The sequence below is a fragment of the Gavia stellata genome, chromosome 13 (genome assembly GCF_030936135.1).
Source record: "Gavia stellata isolate bGavSte3 chromosome 13, bGavSte3.hap2, whole genome shotgun sequence".
Taxonomy (NCBI): Eukaryota; Metazoa; Chordata; class Aves; order Gaviiformes; family Gaviidae; genus Gavia; species Gavia stellata.
This window is the reverse complement of record NC_082606.1, coordinates 7,301,055-7,322,810: the sequence shown is the minus strand read 5'-3', so window position 1 is coordinate 7,322,810 and position 21,756 is coordinate 7,301,055. Positions and strand designations below refer to the sequence as shown.

At 40.8% G+C, this 21,756-nt stretch overlaps 1 protein-coding gene across 3 annotated transcripts in view; it reads right to left on the bottom strand.

Moving 5' to 3' along the window:
• APBA2 (amyloid beta precursor protein binding family A member 2) overlaps nucleotides 1-15,724 on the bottom strand; it is a 108,268-nt gene extending 92,544 nt beyond the window's left edge. For 2 of the 3 annotated variants that reach the window (XM_059823738.1, XM_059823741.1), the window contains exons 1-2: nucleotides 15,707-15,724; nucleotides 10,941-11,024 (exon numbers count right to left, since the gene is read on the bottom strand). The gene's annotated coding sequence lies outside the window, so the exon portion shown is untranslated. Of the gene's footprint in view, nucleotides 1-10,940; nucleotides 11,025-15,706 lie in introns of those variants that run through there. The other variant, XM_059823739.1, reaches the window with a different exon arrangement.
• Nucleotides 15,725-21,756: the final 6,032 nt, after the last annotated feature.

The following is a 21,756-nucleotide window of genomic DNA, read 5'->3' as shown; positions in this document are numbered from 1 at the left end:
AAGGCGAAGAATGAGATTTGGAAAAAGGTTTCTCTTCGCCAAGTAGGTCAAAACCACTTGACACAGAATTTGGTACCTAATTTGCCTATTTCATTCTTAGTTGTTTGTAACAACCTGTATTTGGTTTTATGTGATTTATCTGTATTTGTGTACTCACATCTTTCTCCCAAATCAATCGCCCTCTGTCTTTCCATTTTAAAGGAACCAAATAGGTTCCTGTTATCTGCTTCATATTTATACCAGAATCCACAGATGTATGACATTAAGGGTCTTTTTTTCCAGGTATCTAGTTGAAGAGCAAGAACACATTTATGTATGTATTTATGTTCACATAGATCCAGGTATGTAACTTCATATATATGCAAAGCAATTAACCCTCTTCTTGGTTACTCAGATACTCCACCAATGACTGCCTATAATTTACAGACAGAAGATGACAAAGTGTCAATTACATAAAAGCTTTGAGCAGATAAACAAATGACTACTCTATGCAGATTTCTACCCATGAAATTGCAATACCAAAGACAATGAGCTTTTATTTTGGAGGATGGAGCTATGTTTTACTTTTTTTTTTCCTCACTCAATATCTTTATTGCCTAAACAGAAGATTTCAAAGCTTCTTTTCTGATGCTACATAAAGAACAAACAACATTCATCTTTCAGTGAATATACACTTTGAAGTCCCTGCTAACTTCCAAAACATGCCACTGTTTCTCTTTGGGGAGCAATGAAGCTGAGTGGGAGGGCAGAGGGACAACTGGTGGTGCTTTATAGATTCTGACAGTAACCTTTGGTAAGGAAACAGAGTCAGCTCCAACTACCAGTTTTAGAAAAGTCTTGAGGTTTCAGAGAGACAACTCATCACTCAAGTGCTCTGCAAATAGTAGTGATTGGTATAAAAGACCACTCTGCTGTTTCGAAAATAATGAAATACCTTCATGAATGGTTCAAAATGGAAGGCGTGAATTAACATCAAGGGTAAAACACAATTTTTAAAAGGATTTTTCATCCTTTGAGTTTGAAGGCAATGTTCCCTTATATCCCAACACACACAAAGTATGCAGATGAAATAAAACATGCCATTAGCCTGCAGTTAAAGGATTCTTTGAAAAAAATGTGACTTTGGCTATCTCAGCTGCCTACTCTAGTCTGAAAAAGATTTTCAGTAAAGGTGGAGAGATCCTTTTCAAGAAATCCACAGGCAAAGTTCAAGCAAAATCCTTTTCTGTGCTGAAACTGTAGGTATTAACTCTGTTGTTTAAAAGGCTCCACTTTAAAGCCAGGAAGCCAGACATCATTAGCTGCCTAGGCTCTGATGCAGAAGTCTTATCCCATCCTATCCTAACGGCTTGTAAAGGAGAAAGGAGGCATCTGGATCTTGTCCAATTGGAGAAGTTGTTGAAAATTTAAGAACTAAGCTTCCTCAGACAAAGTAGGGCAACAAAGCGCTGGTTTACTCCTGATCTTGGGTGGCTCTGGTAAGAAGAGGAAGGGATTGAATATTTATTAAAGTCCCTGACCATCTTTGGAAAAAGGCATCTTGATTTTATGTGATTTCTGTAGCAACACAATGGGATCTTTATGATTCAAAGAAAAATCAAGCAAGTCTGTTGCTGGGAGATGAAACCCCAATGGATGAATCACTTCTGAGCATAGTTCCCCTTATAACATCAGCCTGCTGAAAGCCTGAGGAAGCATTTATTTCTCTTTAGACCTTCATGATGAGAACTGAATGTTTATCTTACTTTTGCCAAGTCATTATAGGTAGAGCAACTGTTTCAAACACTGGAGACTCTAGATCCTGCCCTCTACAGGTGTGTGATAAAGCTGAAATATTGTTGTTATGAAAATAAAAGTAAACACAAATCTTAGAGCAGAAACTGTAAATCAGATTGGCATGATCCTTTGGCAATTCATACTATGCTCTTTGTATCTTTTTAAACTACACCTCTTGAATAATCTTTGACTGTATGCATGTCATTCCTCCAGGCTCAATAACTACTTCAAGAAAGTACAGAAGACAATAGCTGGCTATGTCTTCTTTGTCTTCTCTGCCATCCTGTGCTCTGCTAGAGATGGGAACGTTGAGAGTTCTAGTGATCTCTCAAAATCCTAACTATCTGGAGACTTTAAGCCTGTTTTTTGCGTTGATTTTTTTTTCTTTTTCTTCACACACATGGAGATAGACTTTCCCTATCAGTAATTGACGGGCTAAGTAGGCAAGAATGAAGCATGGAACAGGAAGAAGGCTGAAAACTCACTGTTCTGCAACATTCCGAAAAGTATTAATGCAGCTTCAGCCATTCTCATTAGTAAGCGTACCCTGTGGTGCAATAACATGGGGTGTCAGCAGGGTTAATTAGATCTACAGTTGGCCTAAACAAGAGATGTGTTTTGGATTGCAGCTGACCTAACTGCAGCATATAAAATAACGGTATCACATGGAAAAAATCATGTGTAACAGATCTGTCTGATAAAAGGCATTAACCCTGCAGTGCAAGGTTGCTGTACCCCACCACGAGGGAAGGTTACAGCTGGGCAGCAGTATGGAAGATACCTACGCACAGGAAGCCTTATGCTCCATATCTGCCTATTACCTTACTTGTGTCATACTGGCTATCAAAGGACTAGGAGAATATTAATGAAGCTTTAGAGTTATAAAAGTTAGTATGAAAACAATAATTCCCACTGCATTTTATTTCATTTATCGTAAGAGAATTCTGTTTTGCTTAATGCATTTAAATGAACAATACATTTCCTAGGCTCTCAGTAAATGTAACTCTGCACTTGCATAACACTTTTGAGAAGTAATGTTCTTCCTTTCAAAATGAAATAGTTGACAGATCACTGACAGATCTTACCTGAGACATCACATTGCTACATTGTGGGTTAGTCTATTTTGTATTTATGAATTTTCCAATTCAGTACTCTGCATCTCTAAACATGCAGTAAGTAGCTACTAAGGCAAGAATGTAAATGGCAATATGAGTCTTGCTAATACTTATTCTTCAATGTTTTGATTATTTGTTAATAAATAGATTGGTTCATCTTCAACTGATGCTCAGGACAGTATGTATATAAATTTTGGTATCAGGTTTAGAATAAGTATTGTCTTGTCTACAGTTACATATACATACAGCACAAAGTATTATGGCTGGCAGAATATGATCCTTATATAACTGTTGTGCTCATTGGGAAAGTCAAATGTAGATTAATTCCTCTAACAATTAGAAAAAATCCTATTTTTCAGTCATTGACAACTAGGTTTCATCTTTCTAAGCTTAATTATTATGGTCTGAACAGCTACACCATGGCAGCCTCCTAGTGGTAACTAGAACTTCCTACGTTACAAAGAGACGTACAGCTATAGTCCTGCTGGGGCTGGTGGGACATTCTGGGGGACCAGAGTACTGCAGGGAAGTTTGTAGCTCGTAGCAAAATTGAAGTCTTGAAATACTGTTGAGTTGCACCCAGTTGAAATCAAAGGTTAGCTTCCAGCCACTTAAGCCGCAGAGATACAACACAAGCCTTAATAACAGAAGTTGCCCACAATTGTAAAACAACAACAACCTAACACTGTGCAGACCTTTCCTGGGCTTTCTCAATGGATTTTGGCAGGCACTTAGAACACTTCCCTGCAGGATACAACTTTGTACCATCACATGTAGCCTACCATTGCAAGGCTATAATCAACTTCTGTGCCCTTTCATACCTCTCTATCAGATTCAAGCCCTGAACAGTCACATAATATTTTCCTTTCCCTTTAATCCTTCATCTTGTATTTGCTATAGTAACAACTGTCAGCTGGGGGCAAATAAATCCTAAATTATGTGTGTTGTGGAAAAGTCCGTTAACCAAGATTTCATTATGTTAAGTATTCTGCAGACATTCCTGCCACAAAGACCTTAAAAATATATAATTAAGTCTACAGGTGAAAGATGAATGAAGTGGACTTTGGGGAGTTCGTTTAAAAAACAAGCACACCCACACAAAGGACTGGTCAAGAACAACAACAATGGAAATAGTGTAATAACTGCAAAGCCATCCTCTTATAGTGTCCATGGCAGAGAACTTTTTTTCCATATGCTATTCATATTTACATAGGCAAATTATTTAATACATTCATTTATAAAGGTAATTATTTTTATCTTCAGCGTTTAAGCCAGCAAGAAGGTTAAGAGCAAAATTCAACTAAATAGCAAAACCAAATTAAGAGTTTCCAGTTAAGTACATTTAAGCTATTTTAACTGATAATTATAGACATACCTATTATTCCAAGTTTTCAGTTAATGTTTAGTCTGTGCGTTATTGATTAAATCCAGTGTTTCACACCTGTCTCTACCACAATATGAGTTTATATTGGCTCTGTACCATGTTTTTCCACTCTTGCAATATTCTTTTCCTCTATCAGATAAGTGTAAACAGAAGATACCAAACCATCGAGTCTATTTAGATAGATCAGTCTTTTGAGCAATGACAGTCTACCGCTGTCTTTGTAAATGCTTACCACAAAGGGGTCCTATACGCTTAGTTGGCTTGTGGGCTCCACTACAAAAAAGACTTTAAATTTTTTTCAAGCACCTGCATTTCATTCAGGATGCTACTGTGTTGTTTAGTTTAGTTTAGTTCCACATGTGTGGTAAACTTCAAACTTTACTGTTTTAAAATTCCTCGTTTAATTTCCCCCATTGCTTGTCTTTATGATATGTGAGGGTCTCTGCAGTCTTCAGCGTGCATCCTGTGATAGGGAGCCTGGCATACAGCTCAGCAAGAGAAACCAATCCTGCTGAGCCTCATAGGCCTCACAGGATGGACTGAAGAAGAGAGAAGGAGGAAGGACTAGTATCAGTCCAGCCTGAGGAGATGACAGTCATTGTGTCGATAGGACCAATACATTATGAGTTGTCAACCAGTCAGCTAGGGTCAACCTCAGTTGTCAGCCCCAGTTACAGTCACAAGTTCATCCGATGATGAGAGAGGTATCATCTTAAAGGCAATATGGATTTCATCCTGTCAAAAGACAAGATCCATTGTGCCAGAGCATGGGGACGGTGGGAAACTTAGAGCAGCAGTATACAGATTTCATGTTACCCAACCTTGTGATGGTATTTACCAGTACTATAGTAGGTTACTACATTACTTTAATTACTACATTAATTTAATTAGGAGTATCATTACATAGATGAAAATATGTAACACCATGGACTATTTACTGATAAAACAGCTGTTTCAGAAACTCTGGATGGCATTTGGCTTGTTTATATTTATTATGAATGGTTATAAAAATGTTAAGTACCATCAGACAGAAAACCAGTAACTCAAGCTTCTATCATTCAAACAGATGCTGGTTAATATTAAGGAACTTATTTCCACCACAATTGCTATAGCACTGCCAATCACAAGAATTCCAAAATTATTTAACGGTATCATATTGTCTGCAGATGTTTAAAGTACTCATTCACAGTTTCTTCATTTCTGGAGCCTGTGTGAGTAGAAACTCAAAGCTGCGATTCTCACACACCAACAGCTGGAGCCTTAACTAAACCATGAAATATCATAAGACTCCCAATACTAAAAAGTGTTAACAAATCTAAGTTAAATCAATGCTGGCTCAAGAATAAGCCAGAGATTTTACTAAATCGTGATTTAAACGCTCTAGAACAAATATAGAGATATGCACAGGAAAAAAAAAAATATTGTCACAAAGGGCTAGTAGTGCTGTAATAAATAAACCCACCCACAATACTCAATTTTCCCTCATTCCAGTCTTTAGGACACAAAGCATAGATTACTAAGGTTCTTTGCTATGTTTAGTACGAAGTACGTTCTCATGAAGTAAATCATTCTTGTATCAAAATGTGAGAAAGACATTTGTATGACAGACAGCAGATCAGCTACCAGTTTGTTATACCCCTAAATGCTACTGTACAAAGCAAGAACCAGGGTAAGATAGTACCATGGATAAACCTTTAGGCAACTATTCTGGAGATCTTGGTACTATTCCTGGTTCAGTTACCCAGCAGAGTGAATGATTCTGGGCAAGTCATTTCAGTGACTCCCTATCTGTAAAACAAGGCCATCAAATTTATTTCCTTTGCTTTGACACTTTCTGATAAGAAGTTCAAAAGCTAAATCTTACCTAGCATGACAGTACAAAAGAATTACAGTACCAATGTATACATCCTATGCTGCAATAAAACTGACAGAAGATTATTCATCCCTAGAGTGACGTTATCTTAACAGCACTTTTTTTCCCCAAAATCATTATTTCTAATTAGGTCATCTGCTAGTTGGTGGGTCCAGTTATGATGCGTATGAGTTGAATAATAAATGGAGGACAAATATCAGATGAAACACATACTGTAGAGATAATTTATTATCACTGCAGATAGGTGTGGAATAGATGTGCTAAAAACCCTAAGGTGGTCTCTTTCCAAGTACTGAAAACAGCAAGTATCACAACAGACACCTTCTGTGCTTTTTACTTAGGGAAGAACCGAGGGAGATTTCCACCTACCGTCGAAAACACAAAGAAAAACCCTTTATTATTAAAAAAACCCCAAAACCAAAAACCCAACACAATTGACTTAAAGGCACACTCCTGATACCACACAGGTATTTTCATGGCAAGTCTTCCATCGAGAAAGCATGCAGTCATTTACCAGGAGTGAAGAATTCTGCCACCAACAACATTCATAATATTGGAATCAGAAATGCAATGAAAATCAGTATTTACTAGGAAGCGTTCCCCTCCACTGCTCATTTTATGCCTCTGATGCAGCACTGAGCATAGAATTTCTAGTCACCACCAGAATTCCTTCCCTTTCTCTCTGTCGTTCAGTATGCAACAGCTCTTATCTCCTGGGCCATAATATGTCAAATACTTCTACATAATTAAAGCCACGCTGATTCACTGGCTAAGAATATCACAGGGATAAGTTTCTTTTTAAAGCTGCCTTCTCTCTAATCAAGACTTGTCTTCTAGTAACACAAGATTTGTGCCTAAAGGACATTATATATATATATATACACACACACACGTATATATATGAAAAAAATAACATTCCTTTCTCCTCCACCACCCAACAATAACAAGAAAATATCATTATACTCTGACTTCTCTTTTTACTGCTGAATCAAAGACTGTGAAGGATAGCAACTGAGGTAGGCAAAATGCACATTTTTGTTAAGTATTGAAACTATAATTTATATTCCTCCCTTGATAGAAACCTTTATTGTACTACCAAGCAGAACCTGTCCATATTTCATTGGTTTGTTCATCTCTGAGATTTGTTATTATGGTGGGGTTTATTTAGGAAAGAAAATAAAAATCTGTAGAGGTCAAAAATACATGAAAAAATTGGTTACAAGGCTTATGTCTTGTCAGGTTATTTTATATTTTAATGTACTGTTAAGAGTTCATTCTTTTTAAATGCAAATCTGTTAAGGGTAAATTTAAATATCAAGGCAAGCAATTCTGGTAGCATGGCAACAATACGTTATGCTGCGTAGTAAGAATTTGGAACTGAGGCAAGTGTTTGCTTCTTTCCCATACTGGATCAGTTTATGAGCAGAAATATCTGTGTTGTTTGTGTAACTGCCTTAATGACTATTCCTACATTAGTAGTTGTAGTGGTCTTTGAAACTCAAGACAGTACAGCAACCCTGTGAAACCTGATAGCAGTCAGGATGGCCATCCTTAATAGACAGAAAAGCTACAGATTACAAGAAAAATTAAAAAAAAAAAAAAGTTTAGTAACAGTGTTTAATACAAGATTTCACTCCCAGGAGAGAGATTTGGTGTAGATTTGAGAAGTATAGCAGCTCTAAAGCAATTCTGCTTCTGAATGAGAAACAAGCAAACCCATCTCCATGCGCTCTGCCTGATGTGTTGAAAAGGCATCTCTCTTCGCACTTAGAGTCTGAGTTTTGAGGCCTATTTTAAGATTTGACTAAATCAAAAGGGTGCATTTGCCCTTGCACTGAAATGGTATTTTTGTGGTAGCTGTTATGAGTGATTCTAGAGAGTAACGTCACTTGTTTGATGTCATTTCACTCTTGGTGCGAGGGGGAAAAAAAAATAAATAAAATCCTATGTCATTCCAGAACAGAATCCGGTCTGTGCAACGCTCATTCTCTTCAGTTGCTCCAGTTGCTTCAGTAACCACGCACTCAGGAATATATTGCCATTTTGCTGGGGCAGGAAAAGGTGAAGTTAACTAGCACTTCTGAGACTCCCTAGAAAGACAGGCTAACCAGTAAAGTATAGCAGACAATATTCTGATTTTGAATGGCACAGTGGGTGACAGAAAGTCCATCCAAGTACCTTTGTTTCTGTCCAGTGCATGCAGGCAGTAAATATGTGGAGGGCTATGTGGGAATCTCATTTTCTTTATTATTCTTTCTCTTACATAAAGATCAGCTATTTCACTGAACTCGATCACTGAATGCCAAACACAGATACCCCTTCTGAAGGTTCTTACAATACTGTTTAGATAGGTGCTGTCCTTGTGGAACCTGGGCTTCTCACCCTATGTTATAGCTTCTATAGAGGGGAAAAAAATGCTGTCTAGAAATACTTGTCTAAATGTTTTTGGAATAATTGAGCACCAAAAAAAGACAGACACAGAGCCTGAATTTTTTGTTCCTTGGTAGTTCTTTATCCTGGTTTAATGCAGACAACACACCGATAACTTCATAGTCTTGTGTTTCATACAATTTGAGGCAGGTATCACCTTGATTTTGGAATTGCAGCTAACGTTTCATCCAGGCTCCCTACTTCTACCTAAACATTCACTCTTTTGGAGCCTACACTTCAAAAATTTCTGTCACTTCCTCTTCCTCCTCACGGAATTTTCATATACAGACATACCACTATCACCACCAACAATACACATGTTGTCTTGTTTTCCCTCCTCCTTCTTTCCTTCCTTCCTCCCATGTTCTCTTGCTTTCCGATACGCTAATTTTATTTCTCTAATGAGTTTAGAACTCCTAAAGTAAGTCAACACTTACAGGTCTACAGGTTTCTCCCTTATGTAGAAGATGAGCTTTCTCCACGTTTTATTACCATAACCACTTCCAAAGTGCCTGCCCTGTCACAAGTGCTTTGTGACAACAAGAGCTGGTTCCAGCTGGCTTTTGATGCACTTTGTTTCTTCCTTAGTATGAAATGCTGTAATGACTTAATCTTCCCTGTGATTGAGGATTTCTGGGTGCTACAGGATCACTTTGCATGAAAACAGTGTCTTTTGCATGGCAGGATGTCTACAGAGGCCCTTCCAGAGGTCCTTAAGAGATCTGTCAATGTGATTCACCCAAAGATAGGCACAGAATGTCTGTTGCTAGTTTGTAGTGCAACTAAGGTTTGCATCAACTGTTAGAACCCCAAGATATGCAAGGTCTTCTACATTTACTCCTACGCCTCCTTCTTCAGCAGCTTATCCAGAGGAGCAGACCACACAGTGATCCTGAGGGATCATTCTGATGTCATTCCTAAAACCTCAACGAATGAAGCTCTTTCTGTGGATTCAGGCTCTGAATACAGTGAGATGGAATTATGAAAGTCTATACATAAGAATATGAATTCTCCATCTCTGTTTATCAGCTAAAATATGAATTTTCTGTTCAATTTTTATTGGAATTACTATCTCATTAAATCCCCTGGAGAACCCTGCAGTGTCATGCTAAGATAATCACTTGGCTGTCACTGACAACAAATCCAAAATGGAACAACTGGAAAGCAGAGATGACTCTTCTACGGTCACTGCAAGAAAAATACCTTACTGGAGAAAATGGAAATGAACCCCAAAAGCCCTATGTTCCCATGTTAGACAACATCACTTGGCATTCTGGACTACAGTGGTCAAGCATCTCGATCTGCACACCCACGAGAACAGTGTTGCCACTCATGGTTAGTGTTACAAAACTATCATGTTGAGCTGTGAGCTGTTTGCTTGTTTGTTTGTTTTAAGAAGATGTTGCTATACTCCTGACAGTAAGAAGTAACTTGCCTGCTATGACCATGTTACAAAATCTTAGCTAAATCTAACCACTGTACTCAGGTGAAAGAATTTCACTGAATTCTTCAAGGATTAGATCCTGTGAACCCTTACCACACAAAGGTAGATGACACATAAAAGAAAAACTTGCAAGGTCAAGCCTCTCTTGTAGAAACGTTTTAGGAATAAACCCAGCAGATTTCACTCTTTGAAAATGATCAGGGTTATGGTACAATTGACTTGGGGAGACGAACTTGTGGAAAGGTTACAGTTCACAAGTGCGTCTGTGAGGGGCATCTCTCAGAAAGTAAAGACAGAAGTCTGGAAATAATGCTAGCTGGTGCCATGCTCACAAATATTCCTAACATCAGTGTACAAAACAAGTTCAGAAACTACTTCATTCAATTAATAGAATGGAAATATTCAACCTGCCTTTTAAGTAATAAAACAATAACAAGTTATTCCTATGTGGCTGAATCTTCATTATTAAGTCTGTAACTAGAAGGGCTATTTTCTGCAGGAAACGTCATCTTTATAGTTCAAAACAAACAACTATCCCAAGATACTCCTCCATGCAGCTCCCACTGGTAGTCCAGGTGGGTATCAGCAGATGTCTGCACTGCAGAAATACTGCTATTTGAAAATCCTTATCTAGACTCCAAACCTCACGCTGGTTATAATTGACATATTTCTCCACTCCAAGACTTTTTGTATACCTTTTTGCCAACTTTCCTTTCCTCTTCATTTACTTCTATTTCAAAAGAAAATGATCCCTTCATGCACAAGTATACTTCAGACTATGCATCTCCAAGAGTATTTCATCCAACCTTACATCTGAGAACAATGACACTTCTTCCTTGTCATCCCTACCTACAGTGCTTCTAGTTCTCCCTCTTTTGCTTAGGTGGAAGTACCTATTAATCCCAGAGTTTTCCATACCAGTCTCTGCTCAGCTCTGACTTACTCCTCTTGAAGTGCAAGTCACCTTCTTCTGCTGCAGCAGGTGAATGAAGACAGTAAGTACTGCAACAAAAAAGGAAAGGAATGTCATGTACTCAAATGACAGTGCATTTACCTACCAGCATCAGAAACAAACAGTTCATTCTACATGTGTTTTTACCAGTTGTGTAAGACCTTTCTTCTGGAAAATAGTATCATTAGCCAAGATGAGACTTAAGTTCAGACAAAACTGAGAATTGGAATGAAAGCCCTCTTCTCATGGATGCCATGATAAAGCCTAAGTGCTGCATGTTCAGCTCCCGCAGGCAGCACAAGCCTAAAACACTGAACACTTCAAGAAACACATGGTGCTTTCTTGAGCTGCTTTTCACACAGCTCTCAAGGCAAAATGGGTCCTCAGGGGAAAAAAAAAAAATCTTATATTTTAATGCTCTCTGCAGTAGACTAAAAGCATTTGCAAGTATCCAAAGTACTTATAATGAACATTTGACTCAGCAATTGCATGTTTTGTGGAGCATCTAAAAACTAGTGAATTCTGATTTTCCTTTCAGCTCTTCCTCTTAACTTGTGAAGTGCACGTGACTGCATCAGTGCTTTGTTTTCTCCCGCTATAAGAACTACCATTATATCTCTTGCACTAATATTGCAAGGCTTTAATTGTCTTACAGGATTGCCAAAAGATTCTACGTAGAAAGGTTCTTGCAAGAAGTATGTTCTTCCTTTTATTTGTATCTACATTAAAATAAAAATATTTCAAGCAAGTATTTCTTCCTTGGGAGGCTTATAGTAAGGTATTAGTTTGTACTAATAGTAATGTACTACTACACAGGTAATAGAGGCCAATGTATCATACTGATACTATACTCCATCTTTGCTGAGATGCATAGGTTAGCCCTAGAATGGAAGCTCTAGTTCTTTCGAAAAAAATTCTGACTTCTGGAAACATGTCTGCTTCTTGTATCACGTACAGATAGGCACAAACATACAACTGTTCATAGGATCATAGAACAATTCAGGTTGGAAAGAATGTCGGAGGGCTCCTGTCCAACATCCTGCTCAAACCAGGGTCATCAGTGAGGCCTGATCAGGTTGCTCAGGGCATTATCCAGTCTGGTCTTAAAAACCTCCAAGGACAGAGACCACACAACCTCTCTGGGCTACCTGTTCCCATGTATGATTGTCCTTGTGGGGCACAAGATTTTGCTTATATCCAGTCTGAACTTCTTGTTTCAACATATGTCTATTGTCTCACATTTTCTGCCACATACCCCTCTGATGAGTCTGGCTGCACCTCCCTGAAGACCTTCGTGTAAGTACTGGAAGGCTGCTGTTACATTCCCCCAAAGCCTTTCCTTCTGCAGGCTGAGCGAGCCCCGCTCCCTCACCCTCTCCTCACAGAGCCTGGCCTTCAGCCCCAACCACTTTGGTGGCCTCTGTGGAACTCCAGTTCATTAACATCTTCCTTGTACCGGGGGGGGGACACAACAAAACTGGATACGGTCTACTGAATGATGAGTAGAGGGGGATAATTACTTGTCTTGATCTAGTGGCTACATTCTTGTTCCTACAGACCAGGATGCTCCTGGCTATCTTTTTTGCTAGGGTACATGGCTGGTGCACGTACAGCTTGCTGTCCGCCAGGACCTCTGGGCCCTCTCAGCAGGGCTGCTCCCCAGCCTCTGTCGTTGCAGTGGCTTAAAGCATAAAAGCATTGCCTTGTTTGTTTAAACACAGATTACAAGGGAAATGGATATAAAAAGTCTGCAAAAGCACCTAAAGCTTGATGTGTTCAAAGGCTACAGCCAAGATTTTGTTCTGGACAAAACCAGGATCTTCCATATTTCTCTCTGTGAGCTGGTAACCTGGAACAGGTCACTTCTTGCTGGGTTTCTCTACCTTCAGCACAGGAATATAAACTGGAAGAGGATTAAACCATGGTATTTTCACAAATTATTTCTTAGAAAACATTCTTATCAGAACAGCTTTACAGATGGTAAAATTATGCTTCTTGAAGTGGTTCCTCATGTTCACAGCCTTAAGCAAAGGTCACTTTTTAAAGACCTAGCTCTTGTTTAAATTCATGTCCAGTCTCCAACCTGAACTAGCATTAACAAAGTAACTGTACAAAAAATGCTTTTCGAGATTCTTCCTTAGAATCATAAGACTTTGACCAAAACAGCTGAGCAGCTATGGCCTTTTCAAAAACACTTTTCCTTTATGATCAGAGGATCAAGGGGAAGCAATAATGCAGCTGCTGATTAGAGGCAACACTGCATTTTTAAAAATAGCTTTAGATATTTCCAAGTGCAGATAAGGGCTAAAGTATCAGAGAATTTAGGTTTAGGAAGCCTGACAATCAAGGCTTACAGGGACAGGTCTTTAGCCTGAAATCCTATGAGCCCAAAGTGGAGTAAGGACAGTGGCTTCCCCTTTAGTAGTTTAGTACCCATAGAAGAACGTATGGAAAGAAAAGCTCTTTCATCCTTGTCTGTTCCATAGAGAGGAGAATCTGGACTATACAGTGATAAATTGCAATCTTATGCTTTAACATAAACTTATATCTTATGCTTTTCAATATACAGATAACTAGCACATACTGTATTTTTATTTAAGTGGCAATAAAGAATTACACCAAAATTCCTCCCTTTTAAAATTACCATGCGTGGAAATACTATTGCTTACACACAACCACATAAAACTATGATAGCAGTTGTTTCTGTTTTTCAGTTCTGCTGGTTAAGTAATGAGGGATTCTTGGGTAACAGGCATAACACATGAAATACCTTTTCATAGAATCATAGACTCATAGAATGGTTTAGGTTGGAAGGGACCTTAAAGATCATCTAGTTCCAACCCCCTGCCACGGGCAGGGACACCTTCCACTAGACCAGGTTGCTCAAAGCCCCGTCCAGCCTGGCCTTGTATACTTTCAGGGATGGGGCATCCACAGCTTCTCTGGGCAACCTGGTCCAGTGCCTCACCACCCTCATGGTGAAGAATTTCTTCCTAATATCTAATCTAAATCTACCCTCTTTCAGTTTAAAGCCATTACCCCTTGTCCTATCACTATGTGCCCTTCCAAAAAGTCCCTCTCCAGCTTTCTTGTAGGCCCCCTTCAGGTACTGGAAGGCTGCTAGAAGGTCTCCTCGGAGCCTTCTCTTCTCCAGGCTGAACAACCCCACCTCTCTCAGCCTGTCTTCATAGGAGAGGTGCTCCAGCCCCCTAATCCTCTTTGTGGCCCTCCTCTGGACTCGCTTCAACAGGGCCATGTCCTTCTTATGTTGAGGGCCCCAGAGCTAAATGTAGTGCTCCAGGTGGGGTCTCACGAGAATGGAGTAGAGGGGGAGAATCACCCTTTCTGCAAATGGATTTCCCAGCCCCTCCTGGGAGATTATAGGGTGGCCTTGACCAGGTAATACAACTGAAACACTACTTGCATTTTTTAGCCAAACTGGTCACAGTAATTTAAGACTTTTCTTAAACATCACTGCAATGCATGTTATCTCTGTACTATGAACGTTGTATGATCTCTTGCCTTTATTTAAATTTATTGTCTTGTATGCCCTCACTAGCATGCACCAACCATCAAAATGACATTGAGGATGCAAAGTACGAAAATCTGAAAGTGCAGACTGCTAGTTGAGGCAGAATAAGCCATCCTTTCCCTTTCCAAGACGCAGCTCCAAACGCAGCATTCCCTTCCTCTCCCCCACCCCCATCCCTTTTGTTACGGCAATACAAAAAACCCCCACCTATTTAAAAAATTGTTCAAAAAGGGGAAAACAGACCATGCTATAATGTCTCACGCTGTTTATCCCAACAAAAATCAAGTGTTCTTAATTGAGCAGCTTTTCCCCTCCAGACCTCATGATGAAGGGAACGGGAAAAGAGTGGATCAAAAGCTCTGATGCATTTGCTACACTGGAGGCACGAAATCAGAAACACATACAAACTCTTAGCGGTGCTGCATTACATGAGGGCTCCTCTCGCATTTCTTCTGACTCCATTAAGACAAACAGATTCTTAAGCCTCCCGCCTTCCCACAAAACACAGACATTATGCATATGTTGCATTGTCGGTCCCTGCATTACCGAAAGCAGACGTCGAGGCACGGCTGAGGTGAGGCGGTCGGGATGGCGGGCTGAGCCGGAGAGCTCGCAGCCCTCCCGAGACGGAGCTGATCGCGAGCCGGCAGCGCGAGGCACCCGCTGTCCCCACCGGCAGCCCGGCTCTGGGGAGACCTTGCCAGCTCTCCAGCGGCTGACAGGCGGCGGTGGCGGTGCGGCCCCTCCGCCGCCGCCTCCCCGCCACAGCGGGCAGAAGAGCGGCTCCGTGCCAGCGGAGACATGTGGGCGTGCGGCAGCCCCCTGTGCCGGAGCCCCCCGCCGCCGCGCCGCCGACCGCCACCACACCGGCGGCGACGCCATGCCGCAGGGGCTCCCCTTCACCCCGGCTCCCCGTCCCCTTGCGGGTAGTTCGGTTGCCAGGGGATGGGGCTGAGGGTGAAGCGGGGGCAGCTGCTCGCGGGGCGGGCAGCCCCCAGCCCTGATTTCCAGGGGAGCAACGCCCGCGCTTGTGCGGGGCGGGGGTGGCCGCGGCGCCCCCTCAGCGCCCGCCCGGCCCCGCGGGCCCCCCGCTCCGCTGAGGGGACCCGCTGGGATGCTGCTGCCCCACCCCTGGCGGAGCCGCCGGTCCCCGCGACGACACTGGCCGCCGGTCCCCCGCCCTGCGCCCCCGCTCCTTACCCCTGCTGGCAGCGGCGGGGCCGGTCCCCACCCCGCACCGCGGCGGGGACGCGGGGGCAGCTGCAGCCGCTCTTTTGTGTGCTTGCCTCAGCGCCACACACCGAGACGGCTGGTGGGCCCGGGAAGCTGCGTGCGAGAATACCGCCAGCCGCCCGGGAACCTGCATGGCGCATAGTCCGGCCGCCGCGGCGCCTCAGGGGGGCCGGGCCCGCGGGGCGCAGCGGGGCGGCCCGGAGTCCCCCGCCTCTCCTCAGCATCGCTTCAGCGCGCCCGCTCCGGCCCGCTGCCCGCACCTCTAGGTTGCCCCCGGCCCTGGCCGTCAGCCTTCGTGCCCCGAAGCGCGGGCGTCGCTCTCCGCTCACAGGGTCCTGCTCGGCCTGCTCCCAGCGAGGTTGGAAGAGGTAATGGCAGAACTCGCTGCGCTGCCTCACGGAGGGCCGGTGAGGTGGCGCCGTGTTTGTACGCCCCCGAGTTTCTCACAAAATGGCACAAAAAGTGGGTGACTTGGTGATACGGACTAACCTGTCAAATACTGCCTTCCACAGATACTGGAGGCGGGAGGCCCAGCTCTGCGCCAGCTTCACGCACGCCCGTGGAGGAGCTTGCCCAGACCTGGACGCTGAGGAGAGCCGGGTGCTCCCCCAGCCTGCAGGCTGGAGCAACCCTCCGCCCGGCTGCCCAACAGGAGCCCCTCAAGCAGCTGCAGTAGGCAGGTATGTTTGTTGGAGGCCTCCAGTCCTGTTGTGACACATGGTGAGGCCACCCTGCACTGGCAGACTGTGCACCTAGGGACCCTGCTTTGGTGGTGGGCCATAGCATATGTTGTTTTCTGTGAGTCTTCCATACCATTTTTCTGTGAAGCACATTCCTGTGTAATCCCGCTAGTTAATGACCTCAGGTTTCCCAGTTGCTTGAGGTGCTCCGGTGCAACAAAAATCAAATTAAACACCGAAAGTTTGAACGTTACAGCAGGGGACAGCACTGGACTTAGACACATTCCGTCATACGGCCAGATTTATGAGGTCAAATCATGATGTTTATGCCCTTGTGCAGACAATATGTAGATCCCCCCCCTAAAGATTAAAAATGGAAGATGCAACGTCTAATACTTAACAGCTCACTGAAGTGGGTTTCTCCAAGAACATTTCTTATGGTGAATGATAAACATAGTTGGTTCCTCAGGCCTTTTATTAGAAACTACTAGATCTTTCTACTGCAGCTAGGTGATGGTGATTACTTTGTATATAAAGGAACATATATGAGATCAAGTGCTCTTAGGCCAGTTAGGACAGGACTTGCTCAGAAGTATGCAAATTTGAGACTTGTAGCTATTCTTGAGTGTAAAAAGTAATCTTTCTCATGATAGCAAAAGTGAAAAGCTATCTTAATGTAATTATATTGCATTCCAATCAGCTAGATATCAATGTTCACTATAATATTTGTGTGTCCAACTTGGTGTGCTTTTGTTTGCCCTGGGGTAGCTATAGCAGTTGCTTAGCACCAAGTCAAATTCCATCCACATGCAAAGGCGCTTCATGGAAACACCATTTTGTGTGGGTTTTATTCTTGTTTTTTGTTTAGTTGTTAAGATTTCTGTTAAGATTCACTAACTACAGAGTAGCCATTTGCTATTAAGAGGATATTTTCTATCATGTTTTTCTATGGTGACTTTTCTCATCTGTCCCTTTCTATATGCTAATTACTTGACTGATTTTTGTTCTCTTTTGAAGATAATGAGAACTCAAACATTACATAAACTGTAATGCATGTATGCTTTACACAGAACTACAGGAAGTTACATATAATCTGTAGATGGGTTGTTTAAACATTTGGCAAATCATGTTGTAATTCATATTATTAATTCTCAAAATTGTTAACTTGATGAAATAGCCTCATGTATATAAGGAAGTTTTCACCTTCTCAATCAATATACCAAAAGCAGTATTGCCAGCTTGGTAGGGCAGTTATGTCTTTTCTTTTTGAAATTACTGCAGCTGCAAGTATTGTACTACAACTGACCTCTCAAAGACTGCAGGGGTCCCAAAGGGAGTGGGATATATTTTTTAACTTCCTAAACTTAAGTTCCTAACAAACATTCTCCCTCCACCTCATTTTGGATACAGTGACTCAGGCAGATGGTTATCATAGAAAATTACATACCAAAATGGAAGGTAAAAATAAGGTGCATAATATCAGTCCAATAATGTACCTCTCTGCTACTCTTCAATTTCTGGAAATAATCTTTTCCATACAAGCCAGCCATAGATGCAGAAGTAGGATATTCCCCCTATTTAATGCAAACTGTGCATTGTCACATATCACAGAATCACAGAATCACTAAGGTTGGAAAAGACCTGTAAGATCATCAAGTCCAACCATCAACAACAACAACAACAAAAAAGCCTTCAGAGTACTCACAGTTACTAGTTACTTCAGAACTTTTTTTTTTTAAAATCATGGTTTAAGCCTATCTTTATTACTGAAAAAATGCAATATTAAAAATAAGTAATCTTCGTTAAAGATCTATTTTATAGATTTTAGTACCTATTTGCTATTTTTATGTTAACAAAGCATAAATTAAAAGATGACTTTAGATTACACTTTAGATTACCCCTAGAAAAGTCATGAAGTGCTTCAAAATGTATCATTACTTTAAAATGTTTAAGAGAGAATTCTTCCTTCACTTGTGAATCTATGCTATAAACTTTGCAGTGAACAATGCTGTTTAACAATATGCAAGATGGTGCAAATGAACATGAAACTAGACGGATGACATCATTTTATAGATATTTAAGGATTATACCATCCTGGGAGGCAAACCTCCCTCCTTCACAATAAGATAAATTTATGTTTCATGTTCAAACTGCTTTGAAAATGCTTATCAAAGGTGACAGATTTTGCATTCCTAAGAAGGTGAGGTCTTCCATTTTACAACATCAGCATTGGGCCAATTAGTTTATATATTATTGTTAGTTTTCATGTCCATATTAATCTTATATGAGTCAATGTTCCAAGTTTAAACTGTCAGTTACCTTTCTGTGCCTAGTGCCACCCAGCACCCTTATGGGAAGCACCAGGGATACCATTTTAGGGATTTCTTATGTTTCACAGTCTAATAATTTGGCCGACATGACAACTGCTTTGGTAAAAGAATCGAGTGTTTATTGAAACAATTAACTCTTTCTCTTAATTAAGGGTTCTTGAGTCCAGCAAACCCAAGTCAGATCACTACAGGAAGAATTTCTTGTAAGGAAAGAATCCAATGAAGCACCAAGGAAATGATTCAGAGCACCTATTGTAAGTACCTCAACTAAATATTGTAAACATCACCATGTTTCCTGGTCTTTCTATGAGACTTCCTTGGTCACACCAACTTCCATTCATCTATCCTGGCAATAAAGTCCAAATCCAAAGACTGTCCTTAACAATAAACAGCAATGCTTCTGCATGTGCATTGAGAAAGTAAACTCTAGTCTCAGCATTAAACACAGAAGTACTATCCATCCAGGAAACAGTCTGCAGAAATAAGTGCCATTTTCAGTTCCTCTTGTAATTCATTCACAGCTTTCTAAATTTTCAGGCTGTGTTAACTGTATTAAGCACTGTAGCTGTGGCATCATGATGGAGTACATTCTTCCAAAACTTGTGATAAATTGGGTAAATATGGTAATAATGAAAGCAATTGAGTTCAGAATGAAATACCGAATTTTTTTTTTTTTTAAATTCAGGTGAATTAATTGCAGTATAAGCATGATGGGACCAGAGTTTTTGCAGATTTGCCAAACTGTAACATTAGCTTTTAAAAGGCATATAGTTAGTTCTTTTTTCAGCTTTTTGAGTTTGCTTCTAGGTTTGTCTCATCATACGGAATGGGATTCATTCTGCAGCCTGTTCTCCTCCTCCCACCTAGAGGAGACTTGAGGGTTGCATAGAGGAAGTCAAAAAAGATATTTTGCATCATTTAATTACGAGCCCTTTAGCTGCCTGAGTAAAGTTGATGGAGTCCAGAAAAATGTGTCTTGTCTGCCTTAGGCAGCATAAGATGGGAACATGCTTGAGCTCAGAGGGGAAAAAAGGCACGTGGAGAGATTGGAACAGGGAACTTGTACTTGACAAATGACCCAAGCATGACAAAATTTAATGACAAAATATTAACACTTCATCTTCTGAAAAGCTTGACTTTATCAGAAAATAAGGTTTCACTATGCCTTTAAAAAAAAATAATACCCATTGTCAAAGCCTAATTCCCTTCCAAGCTAATCAGGCTCCAGTTATTTGAATCACTGTTGTTCTTTCCAGAAGTTGTATATTGGTACAACAGGGGTGTATCATTAAGTGTCCCTCCACTGGAAGAAACAAATCACAGTTCTCTATTGCTCCAGTTTCCATCCCTGAATTTCCACTGTTTTTCTTGACGTTATTCCCCTTTTACAATCATAGCAATGACAAAGGGTAAGGCACGTATCTCTAACCCCTCCCCAAACCCTTAAAAGTCAGAACACAGAATGACTTGTGAAAGCTCTCTTGTGTAAGGTGAAGGACTCTAAGTTTGTTACAAGTATAGGGGCTGATCCTGTTCCCACTGAAGTCTATGGGAATTAGGCTTATGAACAGGAAACTTCTCTCAATGCATCTTAGCTGTGTTCAGATTCTTCAGCTGTCGAGGTCTCTTGGCTATTCCTTCCAAGTCTAGAGTTCCAGAAGTGGAGATTCTCATATCTTGTAGCACATACCCAGGCAAGCACGGGGGTCTGATCCCACCAAATGGTAAGAGCTTGGAATAAGCATGCCCCAGTTTTGGGTATTGACTAATATTACAGACCTAAACTCTCTCTTTTTTTTCTTTTTTTTTTTTTTGTTAATATCTTGACTTACACCTTAGGAGGAGTCAGATAAAATGTATAAACTGTGAGTGAGATAAGAGAATGACTTAGTTACGATGAACAAAATACATCAGCTGACTTAGTGCTAGGCAACCCCTCTGCAGTCAGTCAGGAAAATTGCTGGTTACTAGCTAAAAGCATTACAAGTCTCTTTCTGCTAATAAGATGGGGAGCACAATGGGGCAAGTAGAGTAAGTATTGTTTACTCAAAATCTCCTTTCCCTGAATTGTATCAAGCTACTAGTCTGAGTGTATTGATAGATGTCATACACAAAACTCCACCTTCTTCAGACAGGACAAAGAAATGGAGTATGAACCTAGGGAGGACTACCCTGTTTTCTGTTGCACCAAACTAAGGGTATTAGGTTCAAAGATTTCGGTTCAATTATCTTGACATGTAACCAGCAAGGCTTCTAGTCTTGGCATTCCTTTGCTAGTTTTGCAGAAAAGATGCCTCCCTGTCTTTGAAAGAATGGAAAGACAAAAGCAGCTTTGCTAATAGAATGTCTCCTAGAATGGCAGAATCATATTTTAGGAATATCAAATCATCCTGCTTTTCCTGCCTTAGGATTTCTAAATTTAAACAATTCAGAATTTAGATCACAAACTACCCTCTAAACAGTGATTTGATGAGATGCAAGAACCCTGTGAAAGACTGTATTTTTCTCAAAATATGACAGGAGTAGTATTTATTTTGAGTACAAAACTATCTCATTTTAAAAAAATGCATGGCTTTGCAGAGTTTTTTCAGAAGTAAAATTCATGAGGAAGCATCAATGTCTTCAAAGCCCTGTTTAAATGTCAAGTCAACATTATAGTTGTATTTTGTTGTAGCAAACATGACACAGAACACAAATAATTCCCTTTCCATTAAGTAAAAATTCTTCTAGACTAAAATGAACTTACTCCATATCAAGCTGAAACCATTCACTGTATATGCAGAGATGTAGATTGTGGTTTAGCTAGGAACATATATGACCTTTAAGGATTAAGAAAACTAGAGAGAGACACAGCAAGTCTTCAATTTCTGCAGCTGATGTGTCAAAACAAACCTATAAAAGAAAGTATCAGGACAAACACTGCTTGCTTAACGTACACCAATAAACCAAAGTCTGTCCATGAATAAGTCAACAAACTGTGACTGCAGTCTATCAGAACCATAAGTAT